Source organism: Rattus norvegicus, chromosome 4 (genome assembly GCF_036323735.1).
Source record: "Rattus norvegicus strain BN/NHsdMcwi chromosome 4, GRCr8, whole genome shotgun sequence".
In the NCBI taxonomy this organism is placed as follows: Eukaryota; Metazoa; Chordata; class Mammalia; order Rodentia; family Muridae; genus Rattus; species Rattus norvegicus.
This window is the reverse complement of record NC_086022.1, coordinates 120,109,536-120,135,988: the sequence shown is the minus strand read 5'-3', so window position 1 is coordinate 120,135,988 and position 26,453 is coordinate 120,109,536. Positions and strand designations below refer to the sequence as shown.

The following is a 26,453-nucleotide window of genomic DNA, read 5'->3' as shown; positions in this document are numbered from 1 at the left end:
TTTGGATGTCCACTGGGAGCCAATTGGTTTAAGCCATGAAGAGGTCACAGCTTAAAGAGTGGCCATGAGGTTGGGGATTTAGCTCAGTGGTAGAGTGCTTGCCTAGCAAGCATAAGGCCCTGGGTTCAGTCCTCAGCTCCAGAAAAAAAATGGCCATGGATGGGACCCCTGTCTCTTCCAGCTGGGGCTGAGAATGGGGAGGGGCAAAGGGGAAGGTGGCCTCAGCTCTAGAAATTAGGATCCAGGTGCCAGAGAAAAGACAGCTTCCCAGTTCCAGCAACCCAGTCACAGATGGCCACACTTATGCAGGCCTCCTGATCTTTGTTCTCTCCCTCCCTCCTTCCTTCCTTTCTTCTTTCCTTTCTTCCTTTTTTTATTTCTTTCTGGAGATTATAATTCTATTCTGGGCAAGGTGGAGATAGATCAAGTCTTCTTCTCTCCCTGTTTTTGGTTAAAATGGCAGTTTTCTCACACTTACATTGACTATAGACAGAGGAGCCATTTCTCTTACTAAAGATGAATATTTGAACACAGGGCCAGTTATGGCTGGGGACTGCAGTCACGGCAGCCCACCTCTCTGCAGATTTTGGCCTGCTCTGGAGTTTTCAATACTTAAGAGGTACGGTTCCAACACTTATAAGTAAGTAGAGAGTTCTGGAACCTCGATAAGTTGTCAGTAAGGGAGCTACCACTCGCAGGAAGCTGGAGTTTGGCCAGTAGAGCTGGGAAGTGGTTATTGGAAAAAAATAGAAATGCTTTCAGCTTAGGGGCTGAGGGGATGGCTCAGTCTGTAAAGTGCTTGCCTAGCAGGTGTGAGGATCTGGGTTTGAATCCCCAGAATCCATGTCAAAAGACCTTGTGGTGTGCACTGGGGAAAAAGAGGTTGGCAGATCCTCTCTGGCCAGCCAGCTCAGCCTATCCAGTGAGCTCCAGGTCAGCAAGAGACTCTCAGAAAAATAAGAGGGATGACACCCTAGGTTGCCCTCTGACCTCTGTGTACACACACACACACACACACACACACACACACACACACACACACACACACACGAACACATAAAATACTTTGTTTAAGCCTCCAATGAGCTGAGCCTTCTTTTTAAATTTTTTTTTTTATTCCACATATATTGGAGTTTTGCCTGTATGTATGTGCACCTTGTGCATGCAGTGTTCAAGAAGTCCAGAAGAGGGCGCTAGGCCCTCTGGGACTGGAGGCACAGAAAAGTGAGACACCATGTGGGTGCCGGAAATTGAATTCCAGTTCTCGTAATCTCTAAGCTCTCTAGCCCTGAGCTGAGCCTTCTTCATGCCACTGACTTTTCATGGTAGAGGATCCAGGAGAATCACACAGGAGGGAGTCCTACTCCAGATAGAACGAGGCTTAACTTCTCTTCCAACAGTTGTTCAAATGCTCACCCTCTTCCAGAACTACTAGAATGTTCTCTTGTAAAAGGATCTCTCCCTTCCCTTCCTTCAAGTCAGCCCCGCCCACCAGAACCTGTCTGGCCAGGCCCTGACCTCAGTAGGCTGATTCACACCTGCATCATCTCAGTGAGGCCAGCTCGACATCCTGCTTCCGGCCCCACCCCACTGTTTGCTTCCCTAAGTCTTCTGGGTACTGTCTTCCCTCCTTCCTTCTGATTGACAGTCCCCAGCCAGAACAAATTTGGCTTCTAAGCTCATAAACATGACCATTCCTGGATCTCAATTCAGAGCCAGCTTTTCCTGCCTCTCCACACTGCTGTGAGCGGTGCCCTGGAATGAACTGGCATCGTGGTCCCTAGTCCTGACCACACACGCTGTTGTCCCTCTGCCCCGCCTTCTCTGTAGTGGTAAGCTCTGAATTCCAGTAGGTACCCACTCAGCTGTGGGCCGGGCATTCTGTTGCTGAGCTGCTCTTGCTGGCTCTGTGCCCACAGTAATTACAGGGGCTGGGCCTTGGACATCATCTCTCTTTCCTTGACTTCCAGCCTCTGGGATCTTCTGCAGAACTTGGAGCGGATTCTAACCACAGGTTGGACGTGCGTGGTCACAGGTTTCTGCAGTTAGACAGGGATTTGGAACGTGCCTCAGCACATCCACTCTGCCTGCCTCGTGGCGGAGGCTCCCACTGTCCGCAGGAGCTCTGCATCCATCTACACAGGGCGATTCTGCAGGGCACCTGTTCCTACCTGCACTCACGCCAGGCCTCTTTAGCCTCCCCTAGTTAGCTTATGTAAGGTCCTATTAAAGACTTGAGGTCACAGCCGCTTCTCAACACACCAGACTTGGCCACCCATCTCAATAAGATAATTTTAAAGTCAAGTAGTCAAGTTAAGAATGAAAGCAAAAAAAAAAAAAAAGAGGTTTACTGAATGTTGCTGCACTGGGGAAATTGGCACATGTACAGATGCATGGGTGCATGTGTGGGTGGGTGTGCGATAAATTGTTACAATCCGTTTTTCAGTATGAGGTGGGCTTAGAGTTCATCCAAGTTACAGACAAGCAGGGGGTGCTTGGTTCAGGGTGTCTCTAGATCTCTGTCCCAGTGTGGCCTCATGGAAATATTCACAGGGCATGGTAGTTCAATGCTTAATTTTGAAAGAAAACATCCAACACCTTTCCTAGGTAGTTGAATCTCTGTCCTTCCATCACCCATGCCTGAGCAATAAATGCTATTCATTGACATAATAGCAAGTACTTGGTGTTGCCGGCATTTATTTAGCCATTGTGCAAGGCATGTGTGACAGTCTCTGTGGTTTTGACTTGTGTGGCAGCAAACACTTTCCATGTGCTCATTTGCTTCTATGCATTCTCTTCAGGGACCCATTTCTCTGTGGCTTTTGCACATTTTCCCCCTACACTCCCCTTCTGTCTCCTGTGTGCTATAAGCATGTATACTTGTGTGTGGGCACGCTCACCTCTGAATGCACACGTGGAGGTCAGAGGTCAACACTAGGTATCTTCCTTTATTTCTACCCACCTTAGTTTGGGTGACAGCATTGCTCCTGAACCTGGGGTCCCTGTTCATTTAGACTGACTAGCCAGCAGGCCCACAGGATCCGACCATCTCTGCCTTATAGTACTGTAGTCACAAGTGTGTTCCACCATGCCTGGCTTTTATGTGCGTGTTGGTGACCCCAACTCTCATGCTCACACATCAAACACATGACTCACTAAGCCAACTCCTAAGCCTGGTTTTTGCTGATTTTCTAGTTGAACTGTTCGCTTCATTGCTGTTCAGTATCCAAAGTGTTTTATTCTAAGTAAGCACAGTCCCTTCCCACATGCGTAGTGTGACAATTTTTCTCCCATTTTGTTTCTAGTTTTTTGAGTCCAAGAACAGAGGATTGTTTCCCCTCACTACTTATCTTTAGACTTTTTCTTCAAATACTGACCTCTGAGGAGTGAGAAGCAGAAGGCAGGTACATCGTTCAAAGCTTCACACACATAACCACTGTGACTGTCCCTGCCACACAGAAGTGTCACAAGATTCCAGGAGCAATATGGCCAGTGGTTTTGAGCATGACCCAAATGGAATCCAATATACTTAAACATCACTGATGGAAATAAAAAGGCAGAGTGCGGGAAAGGCCACCTTCTAAAATATTTAGGAACAAAAGCAATAGGACCAGAAGCCGGTCTTGGGTTTGCTTTTATGTATGGCGAATGAGGAAGAGGAGATTTTCCACTGAAGTGGCCCATGGCTTTGGACGATCATGGTGAGCATGGTAGGCTGTGGATGCAGGAGGGGGTGAGGGGGTATGAAGGGAAGAGTCACAGTGAGCTTTAGAGACAGTAACTGCTAGTACCTGGGGGAGGGCCAGGGCTGGCTCTAAATGTCCCCAGTAGAATATGGCAGAGAGTGGGGTGGGGAAGAGAGATAGAAAGTCGAGATCAGTGTTCAAAGCAAGGAATCCTAAAGAGACGCTGGTCTCCTTACAAACAAGGAGAGTCTGAGGCGATTCGTGCATCAAATCCTGAAGAGGTCACCTCAGTGGACCTGGATCCCCAAGCATCTGCCTTCCTGACACTTGGCAAAATTGTCTAGAGACACTGGAGAATGTATGGTCTGAATGCTGAGGGAGACTCGGAGGGGCAGAAGTAGAGAGATGTTGCATGGGCTGTGTCTTAGGGCTCTGTGTCCAAAGGAGAAAGCTGGGCAAGGAAGGCGCATGTGTGCGTGCGTGCGTGTGTGCGTGCGTGTGCGCAAGCTACCTTTTGCACTTGTTTGGGGTTTGAGAGACTTTGATATGCTATGATGAAGAAAAAGAGCCTAAAGAGAGAGGCAGTTTGAAGATATAGAAGTATAAGAGGAGTTGAGTGTAGAGCCGTGGCCAGTGTGGATCGTGGGGGAAGGGGCTTCCCCATAAGTGCAGCCTCTTAGTACAAGCCCTTAGACTTGAAAGGGAATGGTCCAGAAATACATCACAATGGACCACTTTTCATATGAAGTAAGCTCAGAGCTCATCAGAGGATTACAGAGAGCAGGCGGCACTGCCTCCCTGTCTGTCCCCCCAAGACCCCCGCAGCTGGAGTCAGTGTCTGTCTTGGGTGTTCTCAGTTCATCCTAGGGTTGCCAGGTTACAGGCAGTCTGCCATGTGACTGAGCTCTCCTATCAGAAGAGAGTGTTCTCGAGTCCCAGGAGGATGAGGAATTTGGGATGGGGACCATGCTAGAGACAAGGAAGATTGAACCTCCCTGAAGAACTTGGACAGTGGGGAATTCAGGGGACATGGGGACATGACTAGAAACTATAAAAAGCTGTAAACAAACAAACAAACAAAACCCCACAAGGCTCCAAATCAGGTGCCAACCACTATCGCCTTTCCTCTAGGCTGACAGTCAGCCAGCTTTGCATGTCTATGACACAAACTGCTTCGCTTTTGCTAAGTCCCAGTGCTCTCACTATTAATTAAGGACCGGTGTCTCACAGTAGGAAGGTTTTCAGGCCTCTGTTGGCTGGCCACTGGCCTCTGGCCTCTCCTGGGTAGAGCTCAGTGTTGAGTTGGAGGGCAAGTGATGGGGACTCTGGGGAGAGGCTGATGGTGGACAAGCTGCAGGGCTGTCAGTCAGGTCTAAGCACCCAGCTGAGCCTGGATCCAAGGGCTTTCCAGCTTTCTCCATGTGATTGATAAGTCAGCCTCACCCATGTTCCCACAGGTGACATGGGGAGTCAGAAGAGGTAAAAGACAGCAAGGAGAGGACATCTTTGTGATGGCACAGAGGGAATGGTTTTAATATGGAACCCTTTCTGGGAATAACTTGTTTGCAAACACCAGGGCAGGCTTACATGACTTGAGAGCTGTAAGTGCTGTGGAAAGAAAGGAAGGAATTCTGTGAATTGCCTGTAGTTCACTGCTTGGGCACAAAATCAATTGAGGTCCTGTGACAATAAGCAGTCGGGCTAGTAACCTTCCCCAGCAAAACATCGCTCATGCTGCCCAGACAATGGCCTCTTTGTGTGGCGCGCAGTCCTGGCCTCTGCGACTGTAAGAACTTCAGCCAGCTCAGCACTTGGCTTGGTGACCCAAGCGTCTTTGGGCCACATCACCAGAGACACACAGTACTGCAGATACATCCGTTGTTTGCTCCCATACACCACAACCACTGATGATTCCAGGCTGTGGGACCTTCAGGGAGGGCAAGGCTGACGTCAGCCCAGGAGGGGAGAGTCCAGGCCCAGAGAAGACGGGCTGTGTTCAAGGCATGACAGTTTCTGTGGAGGCAAGATGGATGGCCCACTCTCTGTTGAGTGGGGTTGAGTCTAGAGGGGAAAGAGAAAGCCAAACTTCATTCATTTGTTTGTGAGGAGGTTGCCAAGAAAGGCTGAGCACCACAATGAGCCGACATGGCCAGGTCGCCTTGACCATTGTCCAAGTAGACATTTGGCCTCCAAGAACTGCTGAGAAATGTAGATCTACAAGCCTTTTCTACTAGCAATCACGAACTACAGAGAGATGAGGGAATGGAACAGATTGTATATTCAAAGCTAGGTGGCTGCAATGTACCACCCTGTTCTGTTTTAAAGAAGGCCCGAGCCAGCTTGTGATGGTCAGCCTGGTGGGACTTAGAACTGCCACAGAGACAAGCTTCTGGACTCTTCTGTAGGAGGGTCTCTAGATTGGCTTAAGTGAGGAGAGGGAAACCCACCCTGAGTGTGAATGGCATCTTCTTGTGGGTTGAGTCCTGGACTGAATGAAAAGGAGGTAGTGAGTTGGGGGCACCAGCATCAATTTCTCTCCGCCTTCTCATGCCAAATGCAATGGGATCAGCTGCCACATGCTGTTGCCACCATGATGGTATGTCATGCTGTTGCCACCATGATGGTGACAACAAATGTGACCCAAATGACCTTTCCTTCATCAGGTTGCTTCTTATTAGGTATTTGGTCACAACAATAAGAACAGTTAACTAATTTACTGTTTATCCAGGCAAACCCAAGAGCCCAGCAAGGTCTGAAGGTCCAGGCTGCGCAAGAATCTGCCGTCGACGTCATAACAGCCTGAGCCGGCTCCTTCCTCTGCTAAAGAGGGATCAGGAAGGTTCTGCCTCCCGAGTGCTGGGATCAAATGTGTGCTCCACTATGCTTGACAACCCGAAGTCATGGTGTTCCTTAGGAAGCTGTTGTGTGGCTCTTCTGTTTACACTGGGTTCATCCATTTCCTCTTGGTTTCTTTTACAACTATTTTACTTTGTATTACTCCTGTTGTGTGTGTGTGTGTGTGTGCGTGTGCGTGTGCGTGTGCGTGTGTGTGTGTGTGTGTGTGTGTGTGTGCGCGCGCGCACGCATGCGTGTTTGCTTATATGTGTTTACTAGTTTCCTGAGTAATACATTGATTCCCTAAGATCCTAAGGAATTTTAGCATTATTTTATTTTACTTTATTTTAATATCATTATGAACTTATGGATTTAAAGCTTCACTGAGATTTTCTAGGTGTCCTGGGGAAGATTTAGGTCTGAATCACACCATTTTGTTCTTATTCAAAATGAAAGATTTATATTTTTTTATTGAAGATGCATCTGTTTATTATCTCTTTGTGACAAATTCTCACCCTGATAATTCTTTGACATGGGTAGGCTTGGTTAGGAGATCAGAAAGCACATAGAAGTAAAAATCTGGATAGCTCTTGTGACCTGACTTTTTCTGTAAGTGTCCCCCACCCCATGGGAGCTTTGTCCCTCATGAAACCAAGCTAGTCTCCTGTGAGGCTTCGTGTAAGATCTCCATCTCAGTCATTCCAAGGCAGAGAGGAGGGGAGTCCCAAAACCTGTAGGTGGATAGGTCACCAAATGAGGGATGCCAAGTAAGACTTCTAACCTCTCCAGTCTTCAGTGTCACCTGTGTACCCAGAGGTGTGTCTCCCAAAGTGATTCTAAAACCAGCAAGATGGCAATCAGGATTCACCGTCACGGTGATGAGCAGGGATTATGGCGCATGGTAAGCACCCAACTCCTTTGTCCAAAACATCTAATTCTAGTTTGAAGATTTGTTGTTTCTTTGGGATGTTTCAATAGGAAATCCTACTAGGGGTCAGGCATTGCACAATGCCTAGGAATTTCCCTCAGGAAGGGCAGAGAAAACAATCATTAATGTTTTGTTTTCAGGATGACAAAACACAAATTCTTACTGGGGGAGAGAATGCGTATAGTGCATCCCGGAAGCTGATAGGATTCTAGGATAGAGTGCCCCGCCCCCCAACCGGCTCATGTGTTGGACACTTGATTCCCAGAACATGATGCTATCTTAGAAGGTAGAGGGGAAATCTTGGTGACAGGAGAGGCTCTCCCAGCTGTGGCAGCAGGTACGAGGCTCTCTCAGCAGGTATGAAGCTGCCTGCTCAACTCTCTCTGGGATAGGGTGTGGATAGGAAGCAGGCCCCACTATAAGCTTCAGCATCCTATCTACCCAGCAACTTGCTTTTTCTAACTAGTCTGTGCTTCCCAGAGGTTCCACAACCTTCTAAATAGCATCAGGATCTGGAAACCATGCGTCCAACACATGAGCTGAGGTGTGGGTCGGGGGGGGGGGTACAGGTGTGTGTGCCCACACTCTGTGTGGCTCTTGGGAACACAAACTCCAGTCTTTGTGCTTATGTTCCAGACTCCCTTACCCTCTTCTCTCCTGAGCCACCTCCCTAGCCTGGGCTTTTTAAGTTGGAAAAGGACTTTCCATCCCCAGGAAAGTGTTTTCAATCCTGCATCTGATGCTCTTCCTGTTTCCTTGCTGAGGAACATCTTAGCTGGATAACTGACTTTCTGACTGATCCTTGAGCTGCTCATCTGTTGCCGACGGTCCCCTGGGCCTTGTGTTCTGGAATATCCTTTTGACTTAATCTGTTAGCTGTTCTTTGAATCTTTCTTAGTAATTTCCTTGTTGTCCCGTCTATGGAGGCTTGGGTCTTGTTTTTGTTCATATCTTCGCAACATCTCAGAAAGATCCTAATTAAAGACTTGGGTTTCAGGTGCTTTTGCTTCTGTGTTGAGACAATAAGGGATTTACTGCTCACAGTTCTGAATGCTGGAAAACTGACTCATGCCATTAGATTCCTGATTCATTCACAGCTATCTTTTGGCTGTGTCTTAATTGGTTGATAGACCCAGTGAGAGAGCCCTGTGCACTCTTTTGTGTAAGAACATTAATTCTAGGATGGGGAATGTCTCAGTTAATAAAGAATTTGCTGTGCATGCATGAGGACCTGGAAAGGCTTCGCATGGTGGCTCATGGCTGTAATCCCAGCGATGGGGAGGCAGAGCCAGGAGGATCTCTGGGGCCAAACCAATGAGCGTCAGGTTAAGTGAGAGACCCTGCCTCAAAACATAAGGTGGAGACCAACTGAAGACACCTGAAGCTAATCTCGGTCTACACACACACGTACACACACACACACACACACACACACACACACGTGCGCGCGCACACATAGGGGGACAAATATTCAGTGTCTCATCTATGAATGAGTCTCAGTCATTCCCCAGAGCTTCTACAACCTGCCTGTGTGCTGAGGACCCAGGAAATGGCGTCTATTGATACAGCTGCTTTAGTTGAGCCTACCCCTGCATTAGTGGAGATCCTGAGACTCAGCTTGTGAAGGGTTAATTACAAGTGGGGGTTCTGCTCTGCCTTGAGTAAAGAAAGCAAGGGAAAGGCAAGAAGCCAGGAAGCCCTTATGCAGCCCCCAGCAGTACGTCTTGCTTCCCCAGAGGTTGCAGAATTGCTCCTTGTTCAGCTCTCCAGAGGCTGAGGGGCTTCCAGTGAGCACTGTCCTAGCATTAAAGCCAGGTGTGAGGGAAACGCAACCACATCCTGGGCTCAGGTGATTCATATACCATGAAACCGCTTCTGGGAATATTCTGCTGACTCAGCAGAGAGGAGTGATTAGCTTGGTCTCCCTGGTGCTTGTCAGAGCTGGACAGGTCAGCCTGATGTCACTTGTGGAAGCTGGGAGGAAAACCACAAACATTCCAGGACCTGGTGTACACAGTAGCATGTGTGTGGGGTTGGGGGTGGGGGTAGGGTGCACATGTGCTCAGGCCTGGGGTTCTGAGGGGCTTGCCTGACAGCTGGCAGGGGGAGTTTTCTGTACCTTGCATATACATGAGGTCTGGACTGCTGTGAGCCACTGCCTCATGGGTAAGGCAGAGCAGGAGGCTTGCCCCTGGCACACCAGCAGGGAATACTTGAGGGGTCTCCTGGCATCTGTGTGCTTTGTTCTGGTTTTTTTGTGGGGTGGGGATCTGAAAATATAAAGGGAAGAAAACTACTTTTCCTCCCAGTTTCTTCCCACATCCATACCCAACCCAGCCCTGTGACCTCAGACCAGGGTGTCATGGTGATAGAAAGACGAGATTTCCTTTTACCATAGGGGATGATGTGAGGAAGACACTTTCAGTTCAATAGCTACTGAGAGATGGTGACGTGATGATTGAGGGATGGGGACATTGATGACGTGACCCGGAAGATCATATCTTCTCAAATGGAAATTAGTAGACAGGGAGATGACTGTCAATTAGGATGTCTCAACATGGCCGGAAGTGCAGTTGCTGGGGTTGATGACAGAGGGGCAGAGCAGGTGACCGCAGACTGACCGTGGTCTGGGGATAAGGTGACTTGCTTGAGAGACTTAAGGAAGGCTGATCCTGGCCTTCAGTAAGTCATGAACTGTCAAGTCTAAAGCAAACGTGCTTTCTGAGTCTTGGGAAAGGTTTGATGGTGCCCAGTATTTGGATGTGCACTGGGGGTTAATGAGTGTTTATAGAGTGCTTCGAGATGCAGTTATATGGCACACAGCCAAAGCAAGGCTGGCCTGGAGCCCATGGATCAATCAAAACACAGCCACCAGGGACACAGCAGCAGCCAGGCATTCAATTAATAGTAGTAATTATAGTTTATGGCCCTAACCAACATGTTGTCAGCAAAGGAGACTGGGTTGTCCACCTCAGTAAATGCTGGTGGGCCTGCTCCCCACACTGTATCAGTATTAATTTTTGCACTGTTCTGAATGGAGGTAGAAGAAAACTGTCTCTCAAGAGATCCTCAAGCGCTTCTGGGAGGACTTTCAGGAGAAGCTGAAGGCAAGGAGTCAGAGACGCTCCCATTTCACACCCCCCCCCAAAAAAGCTTTCTTCTGAGAGATGAGGAACTGAGGTTCCCAGGAGCTTGGTCCACAAAGTCATCCGCTCTGAAATAGTCTCCTAATATGGCTTCCGAATAAAGATCCACAGGAAGAGGCAGCAGAGTCTGGCAGGCAGCATTTTACTTCTCAGAAGGAAGAGTCAGCATTTTCCCAGCAGGAGTCACTACTGCTACTTAAACATTTCCTGGGATGGGGGCTGGGGATTTAGCTCAGTGGTAGAGCGCTTACCTAGGAAGCGCAAGGCCCTGGGTTCGGTCCCCAGCTCCGAAAAAAAGAACAAAAAAACAAACAAACAAAAATTTCCTGGGATGAAGCGCTGAAGGCCGATTTCTGCCATGATCAGTCCAGGGAGAGGGTACAATGACATCTTAAATAAAGAAATAGTCTTCAATGGCTTTTTGTCTCTTGTCTTCCACATCTTTATCTATTCAAGAACATGTTGTCAGCAGTAGGAAGTCTGATGATGAATCTCCTCTGGGTCTATGTCTTAGCTGGGGTTTTACTGCTGTGAGCAGACACCATGACCAAGGCAACTCTTAAAAAGACAACGTTTAATTGGGGCTGCCTTGCAGGGTCAGAGGTTCAGTCAGTCCATCATCATCAAGGCGGGGACATGGCAGCATCCAGGCAGGCATGGTGCAGGAGGAGCTGAGAGTTCTACATCTTCATCTGAAGGCTGCTAGCAGAATACTGACTTCCAGGCAGCTAGGATGAGGGTATTAAGCCCATGCCTACAGTGACACACCTACTCCAACAAGGCCACAACTCCTAATAGTGCCCCTCCCTGAGCCAAGCACATACAGACCATCACAGTCTAGTCTACAGGATGTATTCCAGCTGATCAATAGACCACCTAAAATCCCCCTGGAGTTGGTAGTTTTGTGGATGGAAAGACAGAAGGACTGGCAAGGGTTTGTTCACAGAGAGTATAACAATCGCTGGAACTTTCAAAGAGATTTTAAACAGGGAGCCTTCCTAGAGTTTCTGGTGCTGTTTGCATTTTTAATTTGCTGACATCTCCCATAGCCCAGGAAGAAAATTTCGGAAGTCAAAGTTGAGCAGGCTCTTTCAGTAACAGCAGAGCAGGTCACTTCCAGTGACCATTCAATTTCCAGGCACCCTCTGTCTCCGCCCCTTCTCAGGCGAGAGCTAGGAAACCAGAGCCCTCTGACTCCAGACAGGAGCTTCCCTTGGCCAGTCAGGAGGTACCAAGCAGGCAAGAAAATTAAGTATTTCTGATCTAATCCATGCTACGGAAGGAAGTGTAGCTTTGGATCTGGCCACAGACAACTCTTTTACATTATCTCCAAAAGTTGAACGTTATAAGTTAACCATTGCTGTGTATGGTCCCTTACCTTCAGGGACAGTCTGAATAATCTTGGGAAGAAGTGAATTAACTCCTCAAGAATTTATTGTGCATCCAGGAGTAGTAAATGGGGATGGCAAGGAAGAAATAAAAATCATGGTAACGTGAAAAGGGAGATGCACATTGAAGCAGGGGATAGAATTGCTCCATTGTTGTTATTTCCTTGTATAGGGCAATGTCCCTCCCACTGAATGAACAGGGCCTTGGGGAGCACTGGGAAGTGTGTTCTGGCAAAGAATGGTCAATGATCAGAGACCCAAATTAATCGTACAAATGAAGAGTGTGGACATAGAAGGGTTGGTAGTTACAGGAGCCGATGTTAGTATACTTTCCCAAAAGTCTTGGAATCCAGATTGGCCACTTCAGAAAGTTTACACAGAGTTTATAGGAATTGGTGAATTATCAAGGATAAGACAAAGTGTCCAATGGATTACCTGTGTGGGACCAGAAGGGCAAACAGGGAAGTTGAAGCCTTACGTGGCTGACATATGCATGAACTTATGGGGAAGGATATTTTTACCACAATGGGGTACTCAAATTAATATTCCTGCAATTTCTAGGGACAGCAAATAAGGAGACTAGAGGTGATGTGGTAGATGATTCTGGAGAAGGTATTGCCCCAAGTGACGTAGAACGATCGCAATCTGTGCCCATGGTCAAATCACAGGACAAGCAGCTGTAGAAAGAGCCAACCATGCCTTAAAAGAGATGCTTATTAAAACAGGAGAGTAAAGACCCCAGGGACAGACTGCATAATGCATTGTTAGCTCTCAACTTTCTTAATGTTGGTGAGAAAGGAACAACAGTAGCTGAGAGACACTGGGTTACTGAAAAAACTGAGGAACTGGGCCAACCGATATTCTGTAGGGATGTGTTGGGATTGAAATACAAACCTGCAACAGTTTTAAGATGGGGATGTGGTTATGTTTATGTATCTACAGAAAATGACAAAATACGGCTACAAACAAAGCTTATAAAGATTAGCTCTGACCAGAAAAACCCTCTTATCAGCTGAGACATGAAAGTCTTCGCAAAGCGAATAGCACAGGTGATTCACAGACTGTCTCAGTTACTGACTTCTCCAAAATATGCAGGCAAACCGACTTCAAAAGGACCAGCCCCAGTGATCGACCATAGAGAGACTGAACAATACAGAGACTGGACATACAATGCAGAGGCTGCAGAAACACGGGGGTTTGACAACAAATGCTACAGCTAGCTTTCTGCAAATGATCCATTTTTTCCCCTTGGGGCCCATACAGGAATTCTTCACCCCAATTCAGCAGGAAGCAATTTTGTTTGTTTGTTTGTTTTTTTTTTTTTTGTTTTTGTTTTTTTCAGAGCTGGGGACCGAACCCAGGGCCTTGTGCTTGCTAGGCAAGTGCTCTACCACTGAGCTAAATCCCCAACCCCGAAGCAATTTTTACAAAGATCGTAGCCCTAGTCCCTTAAGTTGGGTTGGAGAGGTTTGGTCTTTTGATGTGTTGTAATTGTTAGCATCTAGGATGGAAGGTTATTATTGGTTATGATCAGAGACTGGTAAAAATTTAAAGTCATTTTGTTTGAATTACTGTACACTGATAGAAATTTGAGGTTGTTTTCTTAGCTTGTTTGACTGTGTTATACACATGGCGTTTATTGAAAATGTGATGGCTCTTACAATTATTTCTATTGTGTGTAGATTGCTAATGGCAGTCTTAAGGACAATTCTTAAACAGAAAGGGGAATGTGGAGTGGGAACTTCTAATTCCTTTGGAAAGTTAGCTTTGTCAAGTGTTGTTTGGCTGGGGCACGCAGGTGAAAGGAGGTCTGGCTAAAGCAAACTCGTGGGAGGACCTGGGATGGGGTATAACTGTGACCCCCCCCAGACAGTGAGAGTCGAGCACTGAGCATTGGTTTGGTTTGCTCCACCTCACTATTTTTCCCTAACAACACACGTGTATTGGTTCACCTTACATAGTGTTGTTGAGCTTAACTTACAATAACGCTGCCGTTGAGAGAAACTCGCCCAAGGGCTGCTTGTGAGGTTCCTTGCTGCTTCCAAGGTCTCGCCTCAGGCTGGTCGTCGAGCCTAATGGTTTCTTCAGGATTGGACAACAGCTGCTGGCTCGTTCCTGGCGTCTGCCTGCAGAAAGGACTGGTCAGTAGCTGCTGAGTCATATTTGGTGTTCGCTATGGGACTGAACTGATGCCAAAGAAGATGGAGCTCATCCCCAAAGAACTACTGTTGAACGGGTCCACTTCCCCCGTATCCTAATAACTTTTCTCTTCCACTACCGCTGTTGGGTTGTGGTCTAGAGGAGAGGTTGAACCCTTATTAAAAGTAGGTTGCAAAAAAATGTCCGCCTACGCTGGCCTGTTTGGGTTGGCATGAAAAAGTTAAGTGCGCCTTACTAATTAACACTCTATTAGTCCGAGTTGCTCAAGAGCCTGTTTTCACCCTTCTCTCCTCCGAGCTAAGACCCAGCATACCTGACTGTGAAGCAACAAGCCTCCCTTTAATCCAAACTCAGACAACAAAGAAAGAGGCTGCCATGGGTGCACACCAGGAAATGCCAGCCCAACAGGTACCTGTTGGAGAATCAGGATCACCAGAGCCCAGGACAAAGGATTCCCAGTTCTCAGATGAGAGCTCACCAGACTCCAGAGCTTTCTTCCCCAAGGAGCCTGGCGGAAGGAGGGCATCAGCTGCTGCCAGGAGACTGCAGGGATAGAATTTAAGAGACTAAGTGAATCTCAAAGGGTCTGGGGATGACGGTCACTTGGTAGAACACTTGGCTGGAGTGAGTCCCCAGGTTCAATCCCTAGTCTGGGGAGCTGAAGAAAAGCACGAAGGAGATTTATGAGGTCCACCTTCATTTCTTTAGATAATTTGGAACTTTTCATTTTTTATTTTATGTATACAAGTGTTTTGCCTGGGTGCATGTAAATGCACTGAGTGTGTGCTTGGTGCACTGAGATGGCATCAGATTCTCTAGACCTGGAGTTACAGACAGTTTGAGCTACCATGGGGTTGCTGGGACTCAAACCCGAGTCCTTTGGACGAGCAGCAAATGCTCCTATCTGTGAGCCATCGCTTCAGCCCTGACCTCCATTTCTATAATGGCCATCTAGAATTAAATGTCATTATCAGGAGGATATAAATTATACAAATCAAAAGTTGTTTAAATGTGTGTGTGTGTGTGTGTGCGCGCGCGCGCGTGCGCGCGCGCGCGCGCACATGCATGTATGTCTGTGCATCATGGCATTCGTGTAAGTGAGAGAACAACTCGTGGGTGTGGATTCTGGGTTCCAGGGACCTAACAGCATTGGGCTTGGCAGAAGTCCATCCACCTGCTGGGCTTGCTCCTCAGCACAAAACGTAGACCTGTGCAGGCCTCTGACACAGAGTCTCCCTGGAAGAGTTGGGAAAGAGAGCGCAGAGGAAGCTCCTGCAGCTTCCTGTCAGCAGATCCTGCTGCCCCTCGGCTAGCGGCTCCATTTTTATCTCTTCCACCTAACAGACAAATAGTTCTTTACAGAGAGAAGTTAATGGAGAATCTCTACCTTGGATGCTTGCCTTAATTTTCACCACAATTTGATTTAGTGATTTGATTTCAAAAGTTGATTTGAAAACATTTGGGGGAGTACATTGTCACCCCTAAGACATTGTCACCCCTGAGAAGTCATCAGTGTAATTTGTAAACACAGGTATAATCCACTATGTAAGGAACTGGCCATATGTATAGATCTATATATAGACAATATATAGATAATAGTCAACTATCAATATTAGCCAAACTGTGCACAAAGAAATTAGCCCCTGAACCGGACTGTCAACGTTGGGTGTGAAAAGCCCCCACGTTGTGTAACATTTGAGCGTGTGGTGCTGTTTTGTAGAGCCTTTGGGACAGGAGGTCTGGTTGCTGGGTCATTGAAGGTGAGCCTTAAGGTTACAGGTCAGTCCCACTTCTGGTCTGATCTTTGTTCCTTATCTGCACGATTCCAGCATCCACAGCCTGGCATAGCTCTCACCACCCTTTCTGTGATTTCTCTGCCATGATGGACTGTGCTCTCTGGACTGTGATTCAAAATCAATCTTTTCTCCTTTAAGTTCCTTATCTAAAGTACTTTGTCAAGGAAGACAGCTGGTACACAACTTGTCCTCACCTAATCAGTGAAGGGGCGTGGAGGTGGGTCACACGGGCGTCTGTGTGAGTGGGATGCACATTAGAGAGTAAAGCAGAGCACAGGTTCACAGTGCTACGACCCGCTGAGGGAGAACCTGGAGACTAATGCATGCAAAGCAGTGTGAGCAAAGACCATCCATCCTGGGACGCACAGGGCAGCGTCTGTGCCCAAGCTGTGTCTGCACACTGACCTGCTTAGCCTGCTCAGTTTTCCCAGCATGCAGAGCAAACTTCTGTGGTTCTAAGTCAAGGGAATTCTAAGTCTCTTTGCTGTGTATGGCTATTGTGGTGACAGTCGGTAAATACATTAATCAGGCAATCACAGAACTAAACATAGTAGTGAATGGCACCCAACCGGTGAGGCTGGAGGAGACACGTCCTGTGCCATCAGTCTCTATGGTTTTACAGTGATGAGGAAAAGATAAGGAAGAGGTGTCCAGAGGCCAAATGGCGGGTGATGAAGTGTCAAGGGAGAGAGAGCTGCGTGGGTAAGATGGTTCAGTGGGTAGAGGGTGCTCCCACTGAGCCTTAGTTCCATTCCTTGGTCACAAATGGTGGAAGGAATGAACCAATTCCCCCAAGTGTTTTTGTGACCTCCACACACATGCTGTGACATATATGCACCCCAACATGCACAACGAGTCAGTCGAGTGCGTCACCCGCTAGGGACAGTGGGTAACAATATACCTTGTGTGACACTGTTGCTATGAAAAGAAAGCACTCTTAATTCTGCAAAGACATGGGTATGAAGTAGGGCTGTCTAGGCAAATGAAGGTGTGTGACCAACTAGAGTGAGGACTGAGAACTCAATTCAGACCTAGTGACTCAGGGACCATTGTCTGACTGCTGAGTCAGAGGGCTGAGTTTAGCCAGGTCTGATTGAATCCAAGAAAAATGGAAGGACTCTGGACAGGCAGCTCTTAGTAGCTAAGGAAGATAAAAATGCAACATTTAGTATTTTTGATTGAATATATTTTATAAATATTAACTGATGTGAGTGATCCAGAAAACATGAGAGAGTGACAATAAGGTTGGGGGTTGCTGAGCAGCGAGCGTCCTGGGGAAGGTGGGGGACCAGAACCTGATGGACAAACAAGGCTGTCAGCCCTCCTCTGATGGCAGCCACTCATCCCAGCTCAGGGAGGGAGGAGGCAGGTGCACACAGATGGAGAGGTGTTATGGGGGGGGGGGATAAAGGGTTCTTTTGATCTGTCTGCTGACAGTAAGCTTGAGCAGGAGAAAGGGTGTTGCAACTACTGTCCAGGAGGTCCAGAAAATGATCATTCAGGCATCCTGAATGTAAAGTGGTGTCAGCAGGGGAGGTGCCATTTCCACTTACAGAGTGGGGAAATGGGAGCCAGGGATGCCCACTCAGTTGGTCAAGTGCTTGGCTAGCACAGGTGGTACCCTGGTCTAAACCCAGCATCAGGAAACCTGGGGTGGTGGTGCATGTCACTTGGGAGGAAGAGGCAGCAAGATCAGAAGTTCAAGGGCCTGCACAGTTACTTAGGGTATGGGAAGTCAGCCTGGGTAACCCAAATCCCTGTCTCAAGACAAAAACTCAAATCGACAAAACAACAACACAGAGAGAGAGAGAGAGAGAGAGAGAGAGAGAGAGAGAGAGAGAGAGAGAGAGAGAGAGAGAGAGAGAGGAAAAAGAAAGAAAAGGGGAAAGAAAAAGATCATCATACCCTCAACTGCTCTGTAACCACAGGCTTTTCTTGAAACAGAGGGTTGACACCGCAAAGCAATTAGCTGCCTGAATTCCAAAAAGAGAGAAGACTTTGTGAGCAGAGCTGGGACTCATTAACCCTATCACCTGTGGCACAGCAGGGGCACGGGACAAAATGGCAGGTGCAAGTGGTTAAGAAGAAACTGGCAAAATGCATAACCGACTGCCAGCAGCCACTGTGGGCTTGGATCTGGGAGAGCAGGGGTCTGACACCAGGGGCAGGGCACTCTCAGGCTTTCCCCACAGGCTCTCACGGAAGAGGGGAGCTGGAGAAACGCCCCCTGGTGGTGCAGGGGTGGAAAAGGTTATAGGTGAACAGGAAGAACTGGACAGGGGAAATATTTTCAGAGATGGAGGTCAAGAGTTCCATAAAAATAATAATAAATTATAAATGTATATTATAGAATAATAAAATTATAAAATAATATATCAAAGTATACGTCCAAATATTTTAGAAACCCCCAAATGATAAACCACTATCTAAATATGAACAAGCCCAAGAGAAAAAACAAAACCAAAAATTAAATTAAATTAACTACCAGATCTTAGCAGGCCTAACTGATAAAACCGAGATTAAACCTTAAAGGGAGCTGTTAGGGAGGAAGGCAGGGCAGGGGGCATCACAGCAGAGGGATCTGGAAAGAGCCACAGAGGACTCTCTTCTTGAGCCATTCACATGGGAGGCAGTGACTTGGCACCGTTCAAGTCCCGGAAGAAAGTGCCTGACCCAGAATTCAGAAAAAAGTGACCTTGCAAAATGGGGGTGAAGTGGGGACATAAGGTAAAAGAGTGGTAGAGCAAGACACCTGATTCCCTCCTCTGGCCTCTGGGCACGAGTGCACCGTACACATGCACACAAACACTAGATATCTTCTCAAACATTACAAATAAAATACATTATCAACTGTGTGCCACTCAACAAGAAACCTACTTGTTCCATTTTTAAAGAGATTTGTTTGTGTGTGTGTGTGTGTGTGTGTGTGTGTGTGTGTGTGTGTGTGTGTGTGTGGTGTATACAGGTGGCCATGGAGGCCACAAGAGGATATCAGATCCACTGGAACCTGTTAGTCACAAGATGTGAATGTTGGGAACTTGGGATCTCTTCAAGAGCAGAGCCCCCTTAATCCTGGAACCACCTTTCCAGCTCCAAAGAAACCCACTTTTAAAAAATGATCGTATACAATGGGACAGGTAAAAGGACAAAAAGAGATGCACAAAGCAGATAATCCTGAGCCGGACTTACACAGTGTTCAGCTCCAGACAGAAAAAACCACTGAACGTCCATGCACCCGACACTATGCTCCTGAGAGCGCCAACACTGAAGGAGAACCAGGCAGATCCAGGCAGAGTCTTTACAGCCCACTTTCCTTAGTGACAGATAGACCTGATGAGCAGGAGCTGTCACCTTGACCTCATTAGCACAGAACCTGGAGAACGCACACCTGACTCTTTTGAGTGTTCAAGAAACACTGAGGTGCTGCTGTCACACGCCAGCTGTGGACCAAACCAACAAAGGTAAGCATCAGATCCGCGACATTCCGTTGGTGTGCTCTCACACCTAGAGCCTCCCTGCTCAAATATTTTTGTGTGAGACGAACAATTGAACTAGGTGGGTTTTGGTTTTGGTTTTCCCCTTTCTGGTGATGAAGAGAGAAAGAGAATGAGGGCATTCAAAGCAAGTTGTAAGATAGGGTCATGGACTTTACACTGTTAGGTTTTGATTTTGCCATGTCTCTCGCAGGCTCATACACCTGAACATTGGATCTCCAGCTGCTGGCGGAGCTGTTTTGGAAGGTCAAGGAAACTATACAAGCCTTGCTGGATGGTCACCGGTGAGTGGGCCTTGAGGTCTATAGTCCACTTCTTGCTCAGTTTCTACGTCCTGCTCCGTCTGATCCCTACTTTCTATTCTGCAGAGGAGTGGGGGAAAGTCCCTGCCACAGCCCCACACTATCATGGATCCCCTGCTGCCGTGCCTTGCCCTGCATGGTAGACTGTATCCCTCACATCATGAACCGAGACAAACTCTTCCCAGCAGTATTGTTGGGCCAGGTGTTTGGTCACAGTACTTAGGAAAGTCACCAATGCCCCAGATAAGACACAAAGTGAGAACAAAAGCTGCAGGAATGTTGTAGAGCCAATGGACTGGAAGAGCTGGTCAGAACTGCTAGTGTTTGGGTCCCAGAGGCAAGGTGATTATTTACAAGGGTGGTAGGAAGGAGTACTTGAAATTGGTACTGTTGGTAATGACAAGGCCAAGGGTATGGCCCCAGAAATGATTAACCATGAAGGCCATGATCACAGGAAAAGACAAGGTGAAGTCCCGAGTTACGGGGTGCTGGAGACGGTGAGACCTGGCAGCTAAGGTCTTGCAGTGATGGAGTGATCAGCTCAGGTGGGAGATCATGCCACAGAGGGATGGAGGGGCACAGTCTGATGATGTGAGATTCGATGAATGCAGAGGGAAGGCCAGTCTGAAACCAGTGTTCCAGAGCATGAAGACTCCTAATATGTGAGCTACATGGTGTCAGATGAGAGGATGGAGGAAACAGTGTTTATGGGGTGTGAGGCATGAGATGCTGCAGGATTCTTACTCTATCTGTGCTTGTGGATGGAGCTGGCTATCAGTTCAATGTGTCAGACTGGATTCCAGAAAAATCACAGCAAAGATAAACTTGTACCACAGAAGAGCTGGGAAAGAGGTCCTTGGTAGGGGAGAACGTTCAATGCATTTCTTTTGGCTGGTTTTCCTTTATCTCAGTTTTTTGTTTGTTTGCTTTTGTTTTGTTTTGTTTTTTCAGACAGTGACTCATGAAGCTTAGGTAAGCCCTGGACTTGCTATGAACCTAAAGATGATCTTGAACTCTCGCTCCCCCTTGCCTCCACCTCCCGAGTGCTGAGATAAGAGATATGTGCTTTCGTGCCCGCTTTCAAGATATTTCTTAAAAAAAAAAAAAGATTTATTTATTTTATGCATGTGAGTACACTGTAGCTATCCTCAGATACACCATAAGAGGGCATCGGATTCCATTACAGATGGTTGTGAGCCAGCGGCTGGGAATTGAACTCTGGAAGAGCAGCCAGTGCTCTTAACTGCTGAGCCATCTTTCCAGTCCTCAAAATATTTATTAGAGAGTAAGAGAAGGTGTCAGATGGTCAGTGAGTAGGGAGCTGAGAAGGTGGCTCAGTGGGTGAAGACCCAGGCTCAGATCCCAGAACCTGGGGCATTATTTTATTCTGGATGAAAACCAGGTGTGGTAGCATGTGTTTGTAACCCAAGTTCTAAAACGTTGGAGATGGGTGGATCTCAGAAACTTGTTGGCTGGCCAAAGTAGCCAATCAGTGAGCGCCAGGCTCAGTGAGAGACCACGTTCTCCAAAATAAGATGAAAAGTGAGAGGTAGACTTTCAATGTCAACTTGTAGCCTCCATGTGTACATACATGGGTGAGCATGCATGGGTGAGCATGCATGGGTGAGCATGCATGGGTGAGCATGCATGGGTGAGCATGCATGGGTGAGCATGCATGGGTGAGCATACATGGGTGAGCATGCATGGGTGAGCAACCTCTCCTCCACCCCCCACATGTTAGATGAGTAAACAGGGAGAAACAAAATATCCCAGAATATGCAGGAGAAAGCCACAGCAAAGGAGGAAGCCAGTCCCCCCTCCCCTGACTCCAGCCACCCCCACCCCCCTGCCCCTGTCTCAAGCCACTGTCACAGTTGGTAGGGAGGAAGGAGAACAGGTATAAGAAAGAGTCTAATTGAAGCGATTAATCCAAAGTTCCCTCCCCTTTGCACTGTCACTAGAAACTTGTCTACAGGAAGCCCAGGTCTTCCCCTGCACACCAAGGCCCTCCTCATGAGATGCTGAACTTACATCTGAGGCCAAGAGGATTTCCAGAGGAAGGGCCCTTGGGGAGGAAAGGTCTGTGTACACACGTGGGGAGCCCCAACCTCAAGCTGACAATCTATGTGCGAGTTCCCAAGAGCTACTTCGCAGCATTGCAGGCCTCTGGCCAGCATACCCACCCCAAGAGAGCCTGGGGGAGAAAAACAGATACGCCCTGGGAGGGAACCCCGTGATGGCTCTGGAAGAAGACCAAAACCATTCTCTGTCATTAAGGATGATGGGACAATCCCCAGGGAGGAGTCAAACATCCCGTGAGTGAAACGAAAGAGGTTGCAAACAGCTCCTGGGAGAGTTGTCTCAACACAGAAGCAAAAACACCTGAAACCCAAGTCTTTAATTAGGATCTTTCTGAGATGTTGCGAAGATATGAACAAAAACAAGACCTGAGCCTCCATAGACGGGACAACAAGGAAATTACTAAGAAAGATTCAAAGAACAGCTAACAGATTAAGTCAAAGGATATTCCAGAACACAAGGCCCAGGGGGGACCATCAGCAACAGATGAGCAGCTCAAGGATCAGTCAGAAAGTCAGTTATCTAAGATGTTCCCCAGCAAGGAAACAGGAAGAGCATCAGATGCAGGATTGAAAACACTTTCCTGGGGATGGAAAGTCCTTTTCCAACTTAAAAAGCCCAGGCTGGGGAGGTGGCTCAGGAGATAAGAGGGTAAGGGCGTCTGAAACATAAACACAAAGACTGGAGTTTGCATTCCCAAGAACCACGCAGAGTGTGGGCACACACACACCTATACCCACTGTTGGGGGAGGTGGAAGCTGGAAAATCTTGGAGGCTTGTTTCTTGCTCACTGAGCCAAAGGGCGGAAAGCTCCAAGTTGGGTGAGAGGCCTTGTCTCAAGGGGGTGATGTGAAGAATGATAAAGCAGCCACCCTCAGTGTTGTCCTCTGGCTTCCACATGTGTCACTTACACATCTGTCACCTACACACACACATGCCCTCACATGCATACACCTCACACACATGAAGTTCATATAGCACTGTCAGTCATACACATCCTTAACACATTTCTACAGTTCCAAGGTAGAGTATAACTAAAAGCAGAGATATGGATTTTTAAAAAAAGATAGAAATAGAGACAGAACTACAGACACATTCTTTGAAACTCAGAAGTCAGATTGATATCAGATCTCTCATCAGAAACTGGATTCTAGAAGACAATGGATTTAAATTTTATTTTTATTTATTATATGAGTATCTATATGTCTATGCACACCTGTAATAGAATAGAGAGAGTGTGGCTCCTATGAGAAGCACTCTTTGGATCTTTGATCACAGACAGTGTGATGGAACAGGGGCCCAACTTTGTTCCCAAAACCCATCAACACATTTGTTTCATAGCAACTCCCAGCCAGTGACTGAATGAATGCAGCCGGTGCTCTTGGGGAGGACCCAAGTTTGTTTCCCAGAACTTATGTTGGGGAGCTCACAGCTATCTTCACTCTTTCTCCAGGGGATCCAACACCCTCTTCTGGCCTCCAAGAGCACTTGCACACACATGGCATTAAGTCACACACACACATACTCACACACAGGCACAAACCTACACATACACACACAGACACACATACAGAACTTTTAAAAAGACATAACTGAAGTGAAGAAAAGTAGACACTACTAGAAAATTAGTGAGGGTGACAGATTAACACAAGGGAATACCAGCACTAAATTAAAATGGTAAAATGGTAAAATCTAAAGAGAAGATTATCTATACAGACACAGAGAAAGGAGATTCCTCCAACATGGATCCCTGAAGATGACAACTAGAGTGAAGAGTCACAAAATGTTTACGTTGCTAAGTATTTGGACAGGGAGTGGAGGCCCACTTTGTTCTACCTTCCCACAGACAGTCCCCCAAATTCCAAGCATAGCTTACCATCTCCCTGGCTTTGAAGTCACATGAACCTTGGGCAAATTCCTTAAGGCTTCTGAGCCTCAGTTGTAATATGCCCATTTTAAACAGTTTTTATTTATCATGTGTGATGTGGAGTGAGGGGATGTGCACCACAGCATGAACGCAGAGGTCAGAAAACAGTTTTTGAGAGTCTGTCCTCTCTACTCACCAGGTGGGTATTAGGGATTGAACTCACGCTGTTAGGCTTGGTGGCAAGCACCTTTCTCCATTGAGCCATCTTGCCAGACCATTAGTAACTACCACTTAAGAATGCTGAGGGCTGGATGGGAATTGGGCAGAGCCTGATACACAGCAGCTCTGTTAAACATTGGTATTGACTAGATGAAAGGTGAGGGAATCCTTTCCTGTTCTTTGTCTTCGGTAACCAAACTTTAGATGAAAAGAAAGGATTGTAACACCTCCTAGATGGTATAGACGGCAGGCATGGGGCTAAATTCTAGGTCTCACCCTCAATGGTTTCTCCTTCCTTCCTCGATGGGAGACCTTGTATGAGGTGTATTTCCTCTGCATTCCTTAGCTTCCCTGATGAATCACACTGACACTTTCCTCCTGTGATTGGCATGGGGACTGAAGGAGTTAAGATCGTGGGTGGATGACTACTTGGATCATAATCAATAATTAAGGTGCCTGGCTGAATATATCTAATGTCTCAATGTATAGAAGATTAAAAATATACTCACAGGCAGGGGATGAATAAGAAGATACAAAAGCTACAAAACATTGAATGGGGAGTGGAAAATAAAAATTCGAAGTCTGGACAATGCTGAATATTTTGTACAGAAAATTTTATTTTCATTTTTAGTGTGTGTGAAAGTGTGCATTTAATAAAATTAAAATATGATGTCAGAAATGAGAACTCAATAGAAACACTTGAAGCTACATTGGATGAAATCTGAGAAATACAATAAAAAGAAACAGAAAGCAAGAGAGATAATGTACAAACTTCGGAGGGTAACTAGAAGAATTCAGAGATCCAAAATATAACCAGAAGCAATTTAAAAAAGAGCAGAAGAGGTTGACAAGAACAAGCCATCAACGACAGCTTAAAAGAATTTCCCAGAACCACAGGATATGGCTCTTCAGACTCAAAGGGTCTTCTGGGACTCAGCAAATTGATTAAATTGATGAAAGTACCCTATTATACATTTTCAGAACTGTGAGGGCAACAGGACAATTTCAGAGAGAAAGCATATTGGATAAAAAAAGATGAATTTGATTTGCTTTGGGTTTTTCAGTAGCAACAGTAGAGACCCACAGGTTGTGTCAATCAGCTTTCAAACACTATAGCGAAATACCTGGGGGAGATTATAAAGAGGAAAGGTTCATGTTTCTTATAGTGTTTTTTGTTTTGTTTTGTTTTTACAGAAAATCATCCTGAGTAACTTCTAGAAGGTAAAAATAAGTACAAAAAAAAGTCAATAAAAAGAAGGCAATTATTAACTATAGATAAAAACAAAAGGTAAAGAAGGAAACCTCACCATTTGGCAAGGCTTGGTTCTGAGTAATATTTGTCCAGGCATGACAACATAAACTGATTTGGCCTAGGACTATAATAATTATATGGAGGGGAGGGGACAGGAAAGTGGTGGAAGAGAGACAGATTCTCATCTACCACCACAGGAAGTCTGTGTGGCTCAAGTACAACACACAAGCTAGAAACACAGAGATGTGTAGTCTCATGAAGACAACAGTTCACAGTGGCAATCACTAGGACCAGGTACATGCAGAGTTGGGAGAGGTGGGAAGAAAGCAGTATTTTATTCTATCAAATCAATTTGATGTTTGAAACAATGTGCCCCAATAAAACAAAAATTATAGAAAGGATTAAAAGATTAATTTCCTCTAAGGAGAGGGTGTTTAGTATCTACTTCTGAGGCTGTGCTGCCTTTTATGATGACCTTGGCCCAATGTATGGCTCAGAAAACACAGGCAACTCTTCATAAGCTAGCCTCTAGTTTTCTATAGAGGTATTAAAGCATGCCATTATATTGTATACTAGTATATATATGACCTGTACTAGCTAAACATTGGGGCAAACAAATGATAAGCAAGTAGAAAGCATTTAAATGCAAGTTAGACGACGTCTTAAAGGTCAATGGCATTAGTCAGCTTTCTGCTGTATTGACAAAACACCCAAGATAATGAACTTAAGGGAAGAAGCTTCCTGTGTCAGCTTCCGAGTCATGTTTGCTCGTCCACGTTGCTTCGGATGGTTGGTGTCACAGTACATCATGGTGAGAGTGCAGGGCAGCAAAGGACAAGGTATTTACTTCACGATGGTCCAAAGCAGAGACAGGAAGAGGATGGCCTGGGTACCAGTATCTCTGTCAACAACACGCCCCAATGATGTAACTTTCTCTAATGAGCCCCCACTTAGAGGTGCTACCACTGTGCAATGGCACCATGGGCTATTCTGCATGGGCCTCTGGGGAACACTCAAGACACCCAACCGTTGTAATTGTTCATTACATTGAAACTACATTGGAAGAAATCTTCTGGGAAATGCAATACAAAGAAACAGAAAGCAGGAAGGATTTCTTTTTTGACTTTGTAAGATACCTGTAGACTTTGAAGTCTGGCTCTCAGTCCAAAGGTGGTCTTGAAATCTGCTCTGGGAGGCCAGACAGAGACCAGTTAGCCCAGGCTTCCGGCTATATCCATCTTGCCTTTGAGATATGAAGACCCCCTCCCTGAGAGGGGATTCCTACTCCAACCCCGGCACAG

At 46.6% G+C, this 26,453-nt stretch overlaps 1 long non-coding RNA gene across 1 annotated transcript; it reads right to left on the bottom strand.

Annotated features, from left to right (window-relative positions):
• Positions 1–5,191: 5,191 nt before the first annotated feature.
• On the bottom strand, positions 5,192–15,038 carry LOC134486809 (uncharacterized). The gene is made up of 2 exons (XR_010066202.1): positions 13,965–15,038; positions 5,192–5,747 (listed from the first exon to the last, which is right to left on the bottom strand). It is a non-coding gene; the product is annotated as an uncharacterized LOC134486809 (long non-coding RNA).
• Positions 15,039–26,453: the final 11,415 nt, after the last annotated feature.